Source organism: Alligator sinensis, unplaced genomic scaffold (genome assembly GCF_000455745.1).
Source record: "Alligator sinensis unplaced genomic scaffold, ASM45574v1 scaffold1204_1, whole genome shotgun sequence".
NCBI lineage: Eukaryota > Metazoa > Chordata > Crocodylia > Alligatoridae > Alligator > Alligator sinensis.
This window is the reverse complement of record NW_005842412.1, coordinates 1,262,634-1,268,860: the sequence shown is the minus strand read 5'-3', so window position 1 is coordinate 1,268,860 and position 6,227 is coordinate 1,262,634.

Genomic DNA, 6,227 nt, shown 5'->3' with positions numbered 1-6,227 from the left:
CCCCTGCCCTGCCCGCCGGGGGGGGGGGGGGGGGGGGGAGCCGCTGCTCCTGCCCCCGGGGACGGGGGTGCAGCGCCCTGCTCCCCCACCCCTACAGGTGCCCGTGCCAGGAAGATCACCCCACACTGCATGCCAGGGAGAGCCCCCCATTGCATGCTAGGGCGGGGGCTTCTCCATCACTGCACCGGGGGGCTTGGCTGCCCCCCCCCCCCCCGGGGCCGGGGCCCCCCCCCCCCCCGGGGCCGGGGCCCCCCCCCCCCCCGGGGCCGGGGCCCCCCCCCCCCCCGGGGCCGGGGCCCCCCCCCCCCCCGGGGCCGGGGCCCCCCCCCCCCCCGGGGCCGGGGCCCCCCCCCCCCCCGGGGCCGGGGCCCCCCCCCCCCCCGGGGCCGGGGCCCCCCCCCCCCCCGGGGCCGGGGCCCCCCCCCCCCCCGGGGCCGGGGCCCCCCCCCCCCCCGGGGCCGGGGCCCCCCCCCCCCCCGGGGCCGGGGCCCCCCCCCCCCCCGGGGCCGGGGCCCCCCCCCCCCCCGGGGCCGGGGCCCCCCCCCCCCCCGGGGCCGGGGCCCCCCCCCCCCCCGGGGCCGGGGCCCCCCCCCCCCCCGGGGCCGGGGCCCCCCCCCCCCCCGGGGCCGGGGCCCCCCCCCCCCCCGGGGCCGGGGCCCCCCCCCCCCCCGGGGCCGGGGCCCCCCCCCCCCCCGGGGCCGGGGCCCCCCCCCCCCCCGGGGCCGGGGCCCCCCCCCCCCCCGGGGCCGGGGCCCCCCCCCCCCCCGGGGCCGGGGCCCCCCCCCCCCCCGGGGCCGGGGCCCCCCCCCCCCCCGGGGCCGGGGCCCCCCCCCCCCCCGGGGCCGGGGCCCCCCCCCCCCCCGGGGCCGGGGCCCCCCCCCCCCCCGGGGCCGGGGCCCCCCCCCCCCCCGGGGCCGGGGCCCCCCCCCCCCCCGGGGCCGGGGCCCCCCCCCCCCCCGGGGCCGGGGCCCCCCCCCCCCCCGGGGCCGGGGCCCCCCCCCCCCCCGGGGCCGGGGCCCCCCCCCCCCCCGGGGCCGGGGCCCCCCCCCCCCCCGGGGCCGGGGCCCCCCCCCCCCCCGGGGCCGGGGCCCCCCCCCCCCCCGGGGCCGGGGCCCCCCCCCCCCCCGGGGCCGGGGCCCCCCCCCCCCCCGGGGCCGGGGCCCCCCCCCCCCCCGGGGCCGGGGCCCCCCCCCCCCCCGGGGCCGGGGCCCCCCCCCCCCCCGGGGCCGGGGCCCCCCCCCCCCCCGGGGCCGGGGCCCCCCCCCCCCCCGGGGCCGGGGCCCCCCCCCCCCCCGGGGCCGGGGCCCCCCCCCCCCCCGGGGCCGGGGCCCCCCCCCCCCCCGGCACTGGGCGCTGGGCACCCCGCGCCGCCCCCCCTCGCCATGCGGATCAGGCTGCCACGTGGGAGCGGGGAGGGCTGCTCCGGGGACCTTCCCCGCATCCCTGCCCAAACGGGCTGGACAGATCCCAGCGACCACATGCACCGCGGCCGATTGACACGGGCCGGAGCCAATCCGGAGAAAGCGGAGCCAATCCGGAGCGAGGGAAGGCGGAGTTCGCCGTGTGAACGCTCCGGCGCCGCTCCCCAGTCTCCAGGCACAAGCTTCACAGGCAGAGAGAGCCTTGTCCCGCTGCCTGCTCTTGCACCAGCACCCTGGGGCTTTCCTGGAAAAAAAAACACCTCCCAGCAAAAATCCGGCCAACAATCCCCCCAGCGCTCCCGGGCCAGGAAAGCGGTGTGGGAGCCGCTGGGGCTGGTGGCTGAACTCAGCAGCCCCCAACAAGGCAAAGAAAATGTTGGGGATTATGAGGAAGAGAACCACAAACGAGACCCGGAGTATGGTCGTGCCCCTGTATAAATCCTCCAGGCGTCCGCACCTCTGCTACGGTGCTCAGTTCTGGCGCCCTCAGCTCAAAAGGCTATAGGTGACGTCGAGAAGGTCCAAAGAAGAAACAAAGATGATGAACAGCGCGGAGATGAGCAGAGATGGAAGAATCATAGACAATGAAGGTTGGAAGGGACCTCGGGAGGTCACATCTAGTCCAACGCCCTGCTCAAAGCAGGACCAGCCCCAACTAGATTATCCCAGCCAAGGCTTTGTCCATCCAGGCATTAAAAACCTCCAATGATGGAGATTGCACCACTTCTCTGGGTAACCTGTTCCAGTGTTTATTATATTCCTAGTGAGAAAAATTTCCTAATATCCAGCCTTGCTGCAACTGGAGACCATTGCTCCTTGTTCTGACACTGGACCTAGCTAGGTCTGTCACCCGACCTAGGGTCTGACCCATCTGCCACCACTGAGAGATGAGGCCTAACTCAGTTCAGGAAAGAGACGCTTTCTCCAACTGCAACCCATTTGGTTTGTCGCCTCGGCCTGCCTGTTACATCTTTTCTTTTAGACTGTCAGCTCTTTCAGGCAGGGACTGTTACGCACTGTGTGTTTGCATGGGGTGCAGCACAATGGCTGTGCCTTCTGCATGCTATTGCAATAGGAATGTAAAATAATAATACAAGGGATCCTGCAGTTCCCACTCGAGCAATGCTCCAGTGAAAGCGAATGGGATCCATGAGCTCAAGAGGTGGCATGGGAAGGAAGCAGAAAAAAAAAGGATGTGCAAACACATCAAATTTAGGAGATTAACCAGGAATGGAGATGTCTGTCATGCAGCCCTGCTGAGAGGGCTTCTCTCATCTCTCATCCCTCCATCTCTAGTGCATGGAGCCAGCAATGAAATAGCTTGGATCTGGGCTGTCCACAGGGAACCACTGCTCTACAGTAGCATCCCCCTTCTTTGAGACCTCCCAGATGCTCCTCCCAGATCTGTGCATGTGGATCTAGGATATGGAAACTGTTGAAGCAAAGAAATCTGTGCCTTACCCCATACCAGCCTTATGAATTTCTCATTATAAATCCCACTGGGAGTTAGGGACATTTGAGTAGCATTCTTTCCCATTGGGTTCCTTTGTACCTGCTACTGCTCACTGGATTGCCTGGGCTGGCAGAGGGGGTGTAGAGAGATAGAATAGCATCACAGAGCAGAAGGCCCTCCATGGACTTTGTGGGGGAAGTCCTCTTGCCCATGGATCTCAAGATGACGATGCTATGCCCTGTGCATCTCCCGCAATTACTAATATTATCCCTGAATTCAAACAAAAATGTGATTAATCTGCAGAATTGTATGGACCAATCTTCCACCTCCATCAGGTACATCCACCAGAGAGTAACGGCTGGTCCTCCAAAAGTAGATAAGTCAATCCTATTTACCAGTATTCCTTAAAAATAGAAGAGTTAATGATTCCTATTATATGCTATCTATGAAGAGTAATAAGGATCATAGAACCATAGGAAGGGACCCTCAGAGGTCGTCTAGTCCACCCCCCTGCCAGAGGCAGGTTCACCCCTATCCAAACCATTGTATACAAATCCATTGTCTAACTACACAGTAAAACTACACGGTGAACCCTGACACAACCACAAGGCCTAACACCGCAACTTGCCCCAGGTAAAGCAGGGAGGCATCAGTGGCCAATGTCCAACTCCCTCAAGATATCAGAGGAAGACAGCCATGCTCCCCCACTGCAGAGGAAGGTAAAGCCCCTTATAGTCTGTACCAGTCTGACCATGGGGGAAAATTCCTTCCTGATCCCAAAAATGGTGACTGGTCTGACCCTGAGCAGCAGGCAAGACCCTCTAGCCAGGAACTTCCAAGTTTAAGTGCCAGCAGAAGCACTGGCACACCCCAGTTAAAATCCCCAGCCTTGGCTGCAGCCAACACCCAGTGCTTCTGAGAAAGGCGAACCCTCCTCCCCAACACTTCTCCTGTCTCTGACAATTGCAGCAACAGGAGGAGGGGAAACATCCACAGCACCTCCCTTGGGTGAGTCAAATATTTATTCCTTCCTCCTGCAAAATCAGCAAGCTCCGTACAGCAGGTTTGCCTGATAATTTTTTAATGGGAAATCTATAAAAAACACAAATCAGAAGGTAACGTACATTTTGTTTCATCCGGCAACCCTGCCTGTCATCGGTTTCCTCTTTCCTCCCTTCCCTTCCTTCCCTGGCAGGTTCCAGGGCGCAGCAAATTTTAACATTAACCAGCTGCTGAAAACACCATTCTTCGCATCAAGACTTTTTTTTTTCCCCCGTCCTTTGCACACAAATCTAAATTTAGGACATTTCCAGGACATTTCCATGATATCTGTTTTCATGGCATTTGCTTTACAGGGAAATTGAGTTTCAAGCCACTGTTGCTGGGCATCCCGTTCTAAAGCGGGTTCTTTTCTACGTCAGGCACAATAGAGCCAAGAGACTTTTTGCTGCTGCTCCAAGACTGATAACAACATTAATAATCCAGTGATGCGAACTGGGGTCATCAAATCACAGGGTTGGAAGGAACCACAAGCTCATCTCTTCCAGTCCCTTGCACAGATGTGAAATGTGCTGCTCTGAAACCACCGAAATCAGAACCCCCTCTGGATTCTGCTTGGAAACCTCCAATGAAAGAGGTTCCTCAGCTTCCCTGGGCAGCTTGCTCCACTTGTCCTGCAGGTCTGACAGTCAGAAGGTTTGTCCTAAGATGTGATCTGCATCTGCTGTGCTGTAGCCATAACCCTAGGTGCATTGCCAAGATTCAACTCCCATTGATTTCAAAGGGAATCTCCCATAACTGATTGGTGCTTAAGGGGATGCTAGGCCTGGGGTTCCCATTACACTCTCCTCTGCTGGTTCAAGGGGATGCTTCCACGGTGGAAAGTGAGGATGATGAGCTGTGTGGACAGCAGCCAAAAGTATCTGCCAAGCTTGTAGTCCATGAAGCTTTAATCTGACTCAGGGTCAGATTATCTCTGTAGTGGGCCCTAGGTAAAGAAACTCGTGGGCCCCTACTTAATACTGTATATTTATGTTACTTTTCTTCACTCAATAATTATAATATGCAAAATAAGCACAACTGGGCCCCTTCTTCACTTAGGGCCCTTGGCATGTGCCTAGTTTGCCATTGCGTTAATCCGGCCCTGTGCCTCAGGGCCAGCAGGTCTGCAGCTCTGAGGAGCTACCAGCCAGTGATGCTCATGGAAAGAAAGCGCACCAGTGACACAAGGTACCCTGTTGCCAGCTGAGGGTGGGGACTTCCTTCCAGCCCCTTTCCTGGCAGACCCACTGCTCGCTAGTGCCAGAATTGGGCCCTGATTATCTTTAAAATGACAAGCCCGTGGAAAACCCACCCTGGTGTTAGACAGGAGGAAAATGATGATACTCTCTGATCTCTTGTTGGCTTCCTTGCTGTCACGGAAAATGATGATACTCTCTGATCTCTTGTTTGCTTCCTTGCTGTCCCAGCCTGCCTGTGAGAAAGTGTGTGATGCCAGACAGGCATGGGCTAGGATCAGGGGAATCTGGGGGCTCTGGGTGGAGGAGTGGGAGATGGGGACCATCTTACACAGGTTCTTATGAGAACCCCTGATGGCCTCTACCAAAGCCTCCCTAGATGTGTGGTATGTATCATCAAACATGGCTCGCCCTCTGGCAGGGTTTTCTATGCGCAGCTTTGATCATTATTTGCTTCATACCAGTAAATAGGGGCCTTATCTGACCCTAAGGGTCCATTCGGAGAGGGTATCTTTTCTTTTGGTACCTCCATATAGAACAGGAGGGCACTGGTCTGGCTCCAGAGAAGTGTCCCCTTGCACTGCCATTACCCATGACGGGCTTTCTGGAGACCTGGGGGCTCACATGCAAAGAGGAGCTAGGCAGCATGTAGGTGAGTGGGCTGCAAGAGAGGGACACCTGTGCCAAAACCCTGGGTGTCGGGGTGCTCCCAGAGATACATCCTGGGTTTATGTAAGGTTACATCCATCGCATGCGTAAGCCCAGGTTATTAGTTAGCCTACAAATTACAGTTTGCCACATGCACTTGAGTCAAATAACAGAAAAAATAAACAGATGTATTTCATGGAAAGAAAAAGTGATCAAATACTTTGACGACAGCATATCAAACTGACAAAACCCTAACCCTACCCTTAGACTACCACCTAACCCTCCTCCCATTGCTATGGACGTCCTCCAAGGTCAGCTTCCCCACAGTCACCGCTCGCTCCCTTCACCAGACCTCCAGCCCACCTCTCCTCACAGGGAGCCCTCTCCTAACTGTTGCTCACTCCAGAGTATTTCTCCGCAGCCCTCCTACTACCCTCAGGGGGACCAGAGCATCCTCTCAAGTGTCTG